The sequence below is a fragment of the Mobula birostris genome, chromosome 4 (assembly GCF_030028105.1).
Source record: "Mobula birostris isolate sMobBir1 chromosome 4, sMobBir1.hap1, whole genome shotgun sequence".
Lineage (NCBI taxonomy): Eukaryota > Metazoa > Chordata > Chondrichthyes > Myliobatiformes > Myliobatidae > Mobula > Mobula birostris.
The window spans coordinates 26470863-26482954 of record NC_092373.1 but is presented as its reverse complement, the minus strand read 5'-3'; the positions used below and the strand labels follow the sequence as shown (position 1 = coordinate 26482954).

The window sequence follows — 12092 nt, the reverse complement described above, 5'->3', positions numbered from 1 at the left end:
CTTAATTCTCAAATGGTCAAAAGCAACACAGACCTGCTGAAATGCTGGTGAGTTTCATTAACTGTCCAGCTTTGATGTTGGGGTGGGGGCGGGGTGTTGAAATTGAGGATGCAGAAATTAGCCCAGGGTATCCCCAGGATCCAGCCCTGGGCAACTTATTGGTCAGAGAGTGGTTCTGTACATCAGGGCCGGGGTGGTAGAGGGCCCTCTGACGTAGATCAGTGACGATCTTTAGTGGATGGTGTAGGAGGCTCGTACAGCCAAATGGCCTACTTAGTGTTACAATGTTGTGGAAGCTCATCTTGTATGCTTCAATAATGGGCTGATGTTCACATGGAGCTTGGACCCTGCATGTGTTCAGCCGCGAACATTATCTGTGTATGGCTGCTGATCTATTAATGCTGTGATGATCTTGGTTCTGTGGAGTGGAGGCAACGTATGAGTATTTTCCATTTGGACCTCCCAGATTATTTTGGTGATTTCGTAGGAAGTGAGGTTCAGCATTGTGGTGAGAAATACAGAATTAGAGGTAATTGAGCTTTGCTTCACATTGTTTTGTACTAAAACTGTCTTTTTGGACCTGTTTAAAGTTGTGGCTTGCGTCCTAGCAGGAAGTGTATGTAAAATGAAAATGAACTTCTGTATGCAGTTAACTGCCACAGTAACGGAGCGGTTAGCATGATGCCATTACAGCTCTGGAGTTCGTCCCGTGATCTGCATGTGTTTCCTCGGGGTGTTCCAGTTTCCTTCCACAGTCCGAAGACATACCGGTTTGTAAGTTAATTGGTTATTGTAAATTATCCTGTGCTTAGGCTAGTGTGAAAAGGGTGGGTTACTGGGCGGTGTGGCTCGTTGGGCCAGTAGGGCCTATTTTGTGTTGTATAAGTAAATGAAGTTCAAAGAAGGTACTCCACCCATATTCACTCATGATTGACGGACAAAGACTTTAAGTGGTTGAACCAGTAAACTCAGTATGAATGTGATAGGACCTATCAAAAGTTATTGGTCCCTTCAAAGCCTTGTGTTATACTCACAGGAATGCTGATGAGGACAAAAATGAATACATGTTTTGGCTGAAGAAACAGGAAAATTATTGGACTAATGCATGAGCCTCAAGTCCGCAGTAGATTATGAAAGCTATACAAATTTTATTCATAATCTTTCTGCAATGAAATGAGTGCAATAAAATAGCAAAATTGCCTGCAATACAGGAATTTAGTTTTATTAGGCTATTATTGAAGAGTGCAATTATGCAATTATACATCTACAAATTATATGCTGTGCTGAAAAATAAAATTGAGATAACAAGCAATATGTTTGTGTTGAAAGTGAAAACAAGAAAGCAGCTTACGCTTGTATTTGAAGAAATCAATACCTGCACAATGTGTTGTTTTTTTTTCCATTTGTGCATTTTTCAGAATGTTGGCTTCTTTAGCAAAGCCAAAACCTATCTATCTTTTTCTCGCTGTCCTTGGCAAGATGGTAGTAAACCTTTTGTCAAGATAATGTTCTTTTAGATGCTTGGTATTTAGAAGGAAAGCTGCGGGTGATGATCTTGTGTGCCTGCTGCCCTAGTTCTTGTTGAGGGTTATGGATTTGGGCAGTGCTGAAGGAGCAGTTCAGACACTTTTTTTTCTGAGCAATGCATATCGTCACTATACATTAAGGGGGAAAAACATTTTGACTTGTGTTTGGGATGCAAGTCAAACAGACTGTTTTGTCTGCATAATGGCAGTCTTGAATTTTGTCAGAGCTTATCTAGGCATGAAGAGAGTATTATATCAAAATTATGACTTGTTTTGCGGATGATGGTGAGGCTTAAGAGCATCAGGAGGCGAGTCACTCGCACAGGACAGCCAGCCACTTTTCTGCTGTTTTAGTCCTGGTTAGCAGTGACCCCTTAAATGTTATTGGTAGTGGTCTTGGCAGTGAAACAGTAACTGAATGTCAGGTGTTTGATTTGCCTCCCTCTTGTTACAGATGATCATTGCTTGGCACTTCTGCATTGCAAATATGACTTGTTGGATACAATTCAGAAGATGTGTAGCTTGGGTGGTTGATGGTTGGGTTGAGTTGTCCTCTGATCTTGGCAATTTACTTGCAAACATTTTGTCACCATGGGAGGACACATCGGTAGTGCACTGTTGATTGAAGTGTGTCCTCTGAAAGCTTGGTCTTTATATACTTTTCTATCAGCAGATTGGATGTCTTTTTGGAAACTTGATTGTGATGTGGGGATAAATTCTTGTTACTGACTGGTTGTGTGGCGAACTTCGTACATTGTGGTCTGGAAGTTTTTTGCATTGGCTCATAAGTAGGATCAAGATCATCAGGTTTGTGTACAGAACTTTTCACAGAAAACCACACTTCTAGGAATTCTCTTGCATGCCACCTGTTCGCTTGCACCATGACTTCCACTGCTGCCCAGTTGAATTGGATCTTTACGGTTAAAGACTAGGGAGAGTGATCATGCCGTTTTTTGCCAGTTGATGTTCATGGTAGTTTTCTCCTAGTTCGGACGACATAATATTTGCTGCAGTCTCTGCATTGGGTTTTGTCGACCACATTGGTCTTGTCTAATAGTTTAGTTTTGTTCTTTTGATCTACAAAGTACTACCCTCAACGTTGATGTTGACTTCTGTAAACCAGCACATACCTGTGGACCCCGATTTACTTATGAGCCAAGGCAGGCAAAATTCCTGACCACAATGCATGAAGTTCACCACACAACCAATCAGCAATGTGATTTCCTCCCCACATCACAAATGAGTTTCTGAAATAATGTCCAAACAACTGATTGAAAAGTATATAAAAGGCCAAGCATTCTGAGGACACACATTCAACAGTGCACTGACTATGTCTCCTCGCATGGTGATAAAATGTTTGCAAGTAAACTGCCAAGATCAGAGAACAACTCAACTGAACCAATGTTACTTATCACTTATTCAATGCCTGAGTGTTGTCTGGATCGTGCCACATGCAGACAAGGTTAGTTCGTTTACTGACGAATTTTGAATAGAATGAAACATTGTGCAATCATCAACACGTATCTCCATTAGTGATGGATGGAAAGTCATTGAAGCAGCTGACCCTAGAACACTGACCTGAAGAATTCCTGTCCTGCAACTGTAATGGCATACTGTACCTTCAAATGCAGCCACTGTCCACTGATAAGAGGTAACCTCTTGCTTTGGGAATGTTCTCCTTTTTAATGGCAGTAACTCCAGTCCTGCCAGTGATCCTGCCACATTTAGTCAGATGTTGCCTTGATATCGAAGGCAGTCAACCTGTCCTCTTTGGTTTATGTCCATTCAGGCACAGTTACAATGAGTTTTGGAGCAGAGTTAACTGTGCCAAACGTAAACTGGGCATTGGCGAGGAGGTTAATTGGTGAGTAAATGCAATTTGATAGCATTGTCAATGGCACCATCCATCACCTTTTTCGGGGGCAGACTGAATGAGACTGGTTGGATTGGATTTATGAAAACCAGAAAGCAATAGAGTTGCTGGAAATACTCGGGCCAGACTGCATCTCTTGGAAGAAAAACAGAATTGATGGTTCAGCAAAGAAGCATGCTGTTAGATGTACTTGATGGGCTGGGTACCATCTGTGGAGGCAGAGGAACGATTGACTTTTCGGGCTGAGACCCTACGTCAAGATTCAATTACTTTGAGATTAGATTTCTTTTGCTTGTGGGCAAGACATACAGCACAGTGCAAAAGTCTTAGATAAACTGTACGAATAAAAATATCTCAGGTGTCTAAGACTTTTTCACAGTATTGTAGTAATTATATGTATTGCACCATAGTATTGCCTCAAAGAAAAACAAACTTCATGACATGTCAGTGATAAACTGATGCTGATATGTGTCTCTTTTGTGGACAGAGAGTGAGAAGGGGGTAGGGAGATGGGACATATGGTTGGGAAAAGGGAAAGGGAGTAGGAAGCACCAGAGAGACATTCTGTAATGATCAATAAACCAATTGTTTGGAATCAAGTGACCTTGCCTGGTATCTCGGTGCTGGGTGTGACCACACCCGCACCAACCCCCATCCCTGGTACTCCTCTACTACCTGACCCACGCCCCTCCCGCAGTGCTGTACCCTCACTATTCCCAATACCCTTTGCTCCTGTCAAATTTTCAAGCTTGCTCACCGCTCCACTTTGACAAATAGAGAAATGTGCAAAAGTCTTAGACAGCCTAGCTAGATACATGTACCTAAGACTTTTAAACCCTGTACCTGGGCAGTTTTCTGCATTGTCAGGCAGATGCTAGTATTGTAGCTGTAATGGAACAGCCTGGATAGAGAGGCAGCTCATCACCAGTGCTGCAGTCAAGATGTTGTACAAACTTTTCCGTGTATTTATCGGATGAAGAGTTAGTAATATGATGAAGAGCTTGAAAGGAATCTGAGGTGCATTATCCACTCTGTATATCTGGCTCTGAAAACTTCAGCTTGTCCTTAAAATTCATATTCTGGGCTGCGTCACTGCTGAAAATCTTGGAGCTGCTGCTATATGCTGGATAGTTAACTAGAGACTACTATTTAGATGTGGTTGTACTGGAGAACTTCAGTTTGATCTGGAGATGCAAGAGCCTGCTGATGGTAGAATCTGGAGCAATGAACCATCTTGCGGAAGAGCTCAATGAGTTGAGCACTGTTTGTAGCAGGAAAAGAATTGTTAATGATTCTGGTCAAGAACCTGAATCAGGATGAAGGTGGGGGGGGGAGTAACCAGTACAAAGAGAAGAGGGGGAGTGGTCTGCCAGGAGATAGAGGTAACTGGAGGACTGAGAAATGAAGGATGATGGGCTGATCAAGCCAGCCAGGGGAGAGGGGAGACGTGGAATTGGGAAACAGAGACAGACAAAAAAATAGAGGCAGTGGAGCCAGATGGGGGAGTGAATTGCAGATTACTAATTGAGAAGTATAGCTGCCCTGGTGCCCCCTGAACTCTCATCGCTGGATTACTTCTCGGTTGCTGTCCAGTAGATTAATAGCTAAAATTTTAGCTGACTGCACTAGTTCTCAGTCTTGGATTGTTTGATTCCAAACATGTAATGCTCTTTGTTTTCCTCATGCAGTATCTTCTAAAGTCACTTGGCACATTAATGTATTCCCATTAAAACTTTGAGCTTATTTGTGGGGGGGGGGGGTGGAATCTGCACTTTTACATAAGCAGTCTCCTATCTGATTATTATCTTCAGGGTAATACAATTTGGATAAGGGGAGTACATAAAACAGTACAGCATAGTGTAGGTCCTTGGTCACTATGCTGTGCCAACATACATAACCTCAATCTAACCTTTCCCTCCTACACACCCCATAAACCCCTCCATTTTTCTTACATCTGCACCCCAATCTGGGGGAGGGGGGGACCGACTCAGACCATGAGAGGCCTGCATCGGGCATTTTCATGCCTTACAAGGCGCAGATTGGAAATCTGTGTGGGGTGTCACTCCTCGCACAGACACTAGAGCAATGTGTGGTTAAGTGCCTTGCTCAACGACACAAACACGCTGCCACCGCTGAGGCTCGAACTAGCGACCTTCAGATCACTAGACGAACGCCTTAACCACTTGGGTACGTGTCCACAAAGAGTCTATTAAATATCCGTTTTATATCAGCCTCTACCACACTACCCCAGGAAATACATTTCAGGTATCTACCATTCTGTTTTTTTTTTAAAAATTGCATGTGACATCTCACCTAAACTTTCACTCATCTTAAACAGATGTCCTCTGGTATTAGCCATTGTCACACTGGATGAAATGTGCTCGTGTCTCTCTTTCTATGAATCTCATAATCTTATATATCAGTCAAGTTGCCTCTCATCCTCCATCACTTCAAAGAGAAAAATCTAGCTCGTTCACCCTATGTTATCCATCCTATCCAAAACTGATTTGCATTTACTTTAATTGAAATGAATATAAAGTGTGTTGTATAGTGATCAGCATGTGGTACATTTTTATTACAATATATCCTCACTCAAGTCCAACTTCTGAACTAACTATGCTTCATATTCTGCATGGAGGTCGGTGACCGGTGGTGTTCTGCAGGGATCTGTTCTGGGACCCCTCCTGCTTGTTATTTTTTATAAATGACCTGGATGAGGAAGTAGAAGGGCGGGTTAGTAAGGTTGCTGATGACATAAAGGTTGGGGGAGTTGTAGATGGTGTAGAGGGTTGTCAGAGGCTACAGCGGGACATCGATAGGATGCGATCATCAACTGGGCTGGGAAGTGGCAGATGGACTTCAACTCAGATAAGTGTGAAGTGGTTCATTTAGGAGGTCAAATTTGAAGACAGAATATAGTATTAATGGTAAAACTCTTGGCAGTGTTAATGATCAGAGAGATCTTGAGGTCCTCGACCATAGGACACTCAAAGCTGCTGCACAGGTTGACATTATTGTTAAAAAGGTATGTGGTGTGTTGGTATTCATCAACTGTGGGATTGAGTTCAAGAGCCATGAGGTAATGTTACAGCTATACAAGACCTCGGTCAAACCCCACTTGGTATACTGTGTTCAGTTCTGGTCACCTCACTGCATGAAGGATGTGGATACTATAGAGTGAGTGCAGAGGAGATTTACAAGGATGTTTTCTGAATTGGAGAACATGCCTTATGAGAATAAGTTGAGTGAACTTGGCCTTTTCACCTTGGAGTGACAGGATGAGAGGTGACCTGATAAAGATGTATAAGATGATGACGGGCATTGATCGTGTGGATAGCCAGAGGCTTTTTCCCAGGACTGAAATGGCTAACACGAGGGGACATAGTTTTAAGGTGCTTGGAAGCAGGTACAGAGGGAATGTTGGGTAAGTTTTTCGTACAGCGAATGGTGGGTGTGTGGAATGCACTGCTGGTAATGGTTATAGATGCAGATACAATAGGGTCTTTTAAGAGCTTCTTAAATGTACATGGAGCTCAGAAAAATACAGGGAAATTCTAGGCAGTTTCTAGAGTAGGTTACATGGTCGGCACAATGTTGTGGGCCGAAGGGCCTGTAATGTGCTGTAGATTTCTATGTACCATCCTTACAGTTTCTAATAGTTATTTTTAAACCTCATTACTTTTACACTTGTAGACCTGGCCTGTTGTTTTTCCTTTCTCCCATTTTTAAAATACAAGAAAATTTTGGTGCGATGTGATGAATAAAGCTGAACACACCTTGATTATAAGAATGGTGTTAGCAGTACATTGTCTAAGATTAGTACAATAACTGGCCTTTTCATTCATTATGTGGGCAAAGACTATCAGCATTATCAGCTGCTCCCCCAGGTTTTGTGGTTTTGGAGAGTTCTCTACCCACAAGTACATTTTCGTGTTGTGTATCTGCTCTGTAAGAAGCAAATCAAGAGGAAATTTGCATGTCTGGTTGCTTTGGATTTGTTAAAGTAAATTCATTCCTGCTTCCTGCGAATTTCTCAAGTACTGTCAGAATCATCCAGCCCTGTGTTTTCTCCTGCCATAGCAACAGTGTTTCCATTACCCTACCTGAACCTACTTTTCGTGGTGGTGGTGGTGGGGTGGGGGAAGAACTCTCAGACTTTGTAGCTTCTGCACTTCATATCCTTGTGTTTAAGGTTACTGATTTTGGGGGGAGGGAAGACGGGAGAAAATAAAGTAGCTCTCTAGCCTCTGCAAATCAGAGGCCAGTCTGCCAGAGCACAGCTTTAGGTTTGGCTAAGCTTTGACTAAGTTGTGATTGGTATGAAGTGAGAGTGGAGTGCTGCTTTTTGGGTAGGGTGAAGAGGAAGTGGGTGACAGGAGTGGAGCTACTCAGGAGGATAATGTTGCCATGGTAACTGCAAGTGAAAATGTAAAAGGCCCAAAGGGGGGTAGCCAAGAGGAAGGGAAATGTTGCAAATGCAAGAAAGAATCATCCATCATCCATGAGGGAAGAAGAAGGTATGAGTACTTGGCAAAGAAAGAGGCATGGAAGTGAAGTTAAAGGAAAAACTTGGTCCCTGAAATCATTGGGGTGCGGTCAAAAATGAAAACATGAGGTTTCACCGAATGTTTGAAGACCATTTTCCTCTTGTGCATTCTGACCCATTGCAACTCCTAACTGGTCAAGTGCTGTCTGGGCCCCAAACTTTGAAATTCTCTGCCTAACCTCTGACAAATCCATTACTCTGAAGATCCTCTGACATCTATATTTATTCATTTTCCAGATCACTAACATGGCCAATATGTATTGTCTTGAGAAGGTGGAAGTGAGCTGTCACTTTGAACTACAGTTCTCCTTCTGATTTAGATTAGATTATGAGAACACTCAGTCCTCTTTTATTGTCATTTAGAAATGCATACATGTATTAAGAAACGATACAATGTTTCTCCGGAGTGATATCACAGAAAACAAGACAGACTAACACTGACAAAACCACATAATTATAACATATAGTTACAGCAGTGCAAAGCAATACCATAATTTGATAAAGAACAGACCATAGGCACAGTTTAAAAAAAAAAGTCTCAAATTCCTGAGTCGATCGACTCCTGAGTCCCTGATAGCAGGCAGCAAAAGGGAGAAACTCCCTGCCATAAACCTCCAGGCACCGTCAACTTGCTGATGCCTTGGAAGCAGCCGACCCTGAGTCCATCCGTCCGAAAACTCCGAGCTTCCGAGCAGCCTCTCCGATACAGCCTCCTGTGCGCCATCCTCTGCCGAGTGCCTTCGACCTCTCCCCGGCCACTGAAACACACAAAGCCGAGGATTTTGGGGCTTTCAGCTCTGGAGATTCCGGTTACCACACAGTAGCAGCGGTAGCAAAGCAGGCATTTCAGAAGTTTTCCAGGTGTTCCGCTGTGTTCTCACGTCTGTTTCCATCAAATCAGGATTGTGCACGGTCCCCTACTTGACAAATAACAAATATTCATCACCGAAGTGGCTGCGCGCGCTGCCGTCGTGCCACCATCTTCTCCCCCCTCCCGGGAGGAGATTAGTAATCTATCAGTGCTATTGGGGAGGGTATTTCAATATCTCAACCCAGTGTCAATGAAGGATTAATAATACATTTCCAAGTTAGTGTTTGACTTGGATGGAAACCATAGTTAGTTTTGAGTCATATAACGCTACAGCACAGAAGTAGACTATTCAATACATCTAATCCATGCTAAACTAGTCCCATTCACTGCACTGGGCCAGAGCCCTGCATACCTCTCCCATCCACGTACCTAGCCAAATCTCTCAGATGGTGGAATTTGACCTGCGTCCACCATTTGCACTGGCATTTGTTCCACACCCTCACCACCCTCACCACCCTCTGAGTGAAGATGATCTTTCTCATATTCCCCTTATAAATTTCACCTTTCACTCTTAACCCATGACCTCTAGTTCTAGTCTCGCCCAACCTCGCTGGAAAAAACCCCACTTACATTTACTTTGTCTATACCCATCAGAATTTTGTGTATTTCTATCAAATCTCCCCTCATTCTCTATGCTCTAGGGAATAAAGACCTAACCTATTTAATCTCTCGCTATAACTCAGGCCTTCAAGTCCCAGTAACATCCTCGTAAATTTTCTCTGCACTCTTTCAATCTTATTTACATCTTTCCTGTCGGTACAGTAGGTGACCATAACAGCAAACAATAATCCAAGTTAGGTCTCATTAATGTCATGTACAACTTCAACATAACATCCCATCTCCTGTATTCAATACTTTGATTTATGAAGGCCAATGTGGCAAAATCTTTCTTTACGACCCTATCTACCTGTGATGCCACTTTAAAGAAATTATGCATTGAAATCCCCAGACCCCTCTGTTCTACCACTCTCCTCAGTGCCCTACCATTCACCATGCAAGTCCTACCCTGGTTTGTCCTTCCAAAGAGTAACGGGTAACACTTACAACATACACAAAATGCTAGAGGAACTCAGCAGGACAGGCAGCGTCTAAGAAAAGAGTACAGTTAATGTTTGGGGCCAAAACCCTTTGGCCGGTCCTGCATCTGCAGATTTTCTCTTGTTTGTGAACAGATAACAATTGACTGCATTAATTTCAGCTGCCATTTTTCCAGCTGGTCCAGAACCCACTGCAAGCTTTGATAGTTTCCCCCTCCAACAACGACACACCTAATCTTGGTGTCATCTGCATATTTGCTGATTCAGTTTATCACATTGTCATCCAGATCATTGATATAGATGACAAAAGCAATGGACCCAGCACAGATCCCTGTGGTACACCACTCGTCACTGGCCTCTAGTCAGAGAGGCAATTATCTACTATCACCTTATGGCTTCTCCAGCGAAGCCAATGTCCAATCAAATTTACTACCTCATCTTGAATGCCAAGTGACTGAACTTTCTTGACCAATTTCCCATGCAGAACCTTGTCATAGGCCTTGCCAAAGTCCATGTATACACCTTGCCTTTCTTCAGCTTTCCTGGTAGCTTCCTCAAAAAACCATTTAAGATTGATAAGACCTACCATGCACAAAACCATGTTGACTATTCCAGATCAGTCCATGTCTGTCTAAATACTTGTATATCCGGTCCGCTAGAATACCTTGCAATAACTTGTCCATTATGGATGTCAGGCTTATCTGCCTATTCTTTGAGCCTTTCTTAAACAAAAGTACATTATTTAAGAAGAAGATTAAGGAAGCCTATTAGCTATCCTCCAATTATTCAGCACCTCACCATGTCTAAGGATGTTTTAAATATCTCTGCAAGGACCCCTGCAATTTCCGCTCTCCCCTCCTACAGAGTCTGAGGGAACACCTGTCAGGCCCTGGGGAATTATCCACCCTAATTTGCCTCAGGATAGCAAATACTTCCTCCTCTGTAACCTGTACATGGTCCTTGTCCCCTCTGCTGCTTTGCCTCGCTTCTATAGACTCCGTGTCCATCTTTTCAAAAAAATTCATTGAAGATCTCCCCATCTCTTTTGGCTCCATGCATTGATAACCACACTGACCTTCCAGAGGACATATTTCATCCCTTACTATCCTTTTACTCTTGAGGTTAGAACCCTTGCGATTCTCCTTCACCTTGTCTGTTAAAAGCAAACTCGTATCTTTTAGTCATCATGATTTTCTTCTGAAGAGCATTTCTTATTCTCTTCAGGTACCTCATTTGCTTCTTCCTGTCTATACTTGCTATGTACCACCTCCTTTCTCTAGCACCTCAATCTCTCAAAACAAGCTTCCCTAAACCTGTTATCCTTGCCTTTTATTCTGACAGGAACATACAAACTTTGTACTCTCTCAATTTCACTTTTGAAGGCCTCCCACTTACCAAGTACACCTTTGCCAGAAAACAAACTGTGCCCATCTACACTTGCCAGATCCTTTCTGCTAAGGATCAGAAAGGATCCTTTCTGATCAAAGTCGGCCTTTCTCCAATTTAGAATTTCAGCCTGACGACTAGACCTGTCCTTCTCCATAATTACCTTGAAACTAATGACATTATGATCACTAGATGCAAAGTGTTCTGCTGCACAAACTTCTGTCACCTGCTGTATCTTACTTCCTAATAAGAGATCTTGTATCATACTCTCTCTCATTGGGACCCTTTGGAATCAAGCTAATTTTCCTGAACACATTTGACAAACCCTTTCCCACCTAGACCTTTTACAATATGGGAATCCCAGTCAATAGGTTTCAATAGGTACATTTAATGTCAGAGAAATGAACACAATATACATCCTGAAATTCTTTTTCTTCGCAGACAACCACGAAAACAGAGGAGTGCCCCAAAGAATGAATGACAGTTAAATGTTGGAACCTGAAAGCTCCCCAGCTCCCCCTATGCATAAGCAACAGCAAAGCAACAACACCCCCCCACCAGCAAAAAAGCATCAGCACCTCCCACCAAGCACTTAAGCGTGCAGCAAAGCATCAATAAAGACACAGACTTGCAGTACCCCAAAGACCATTTGTTCACCAGGTATTCACCAGGCTCTGTCTCTCTCTCCCTAATAAGAGGAAAAGAGGTTTCAATATGTGGAAAGTTTAAAATCACCTACAATTACAGCCTTGTGTTTCTCGCAATAGTCTACAATCTCTCCACAAATTTGCTTCCCTAAATCCCACAAACTGTTAGGTGGTCTATGATATAATTCCATTGATGTGGTCATCCC

The 12092-nt window shown here is 42.7% G+C and overlaps 1 protein-coding gene across 3 annotated transcripts in view; it reads left to right on the top strand.

Annotated features, from left to right (window-relative positions):
* LOC140196220 (plastin-1-like) overlaps positions 1-12092 on the top strand; it is a 128868-nt gene that overhangs the window by 19475 nt on the left and 97301 nt on the right. Inside the window, exon 1 of one of the 3 annotated variants that reach the window (XM_072255031.1) lies at positions 754-774. The exons of the other annotated variants lie outside the window; for them this stretch is intronic. The gene's annotated coding sequence lies outside the window, so the exon portion shown is untranslated. Of the gene's footprint in view, positions 1-753; positions 775-12092 lie in introns of those variants that run through there. 3 annotated transcript variants of the gene reach the window in all.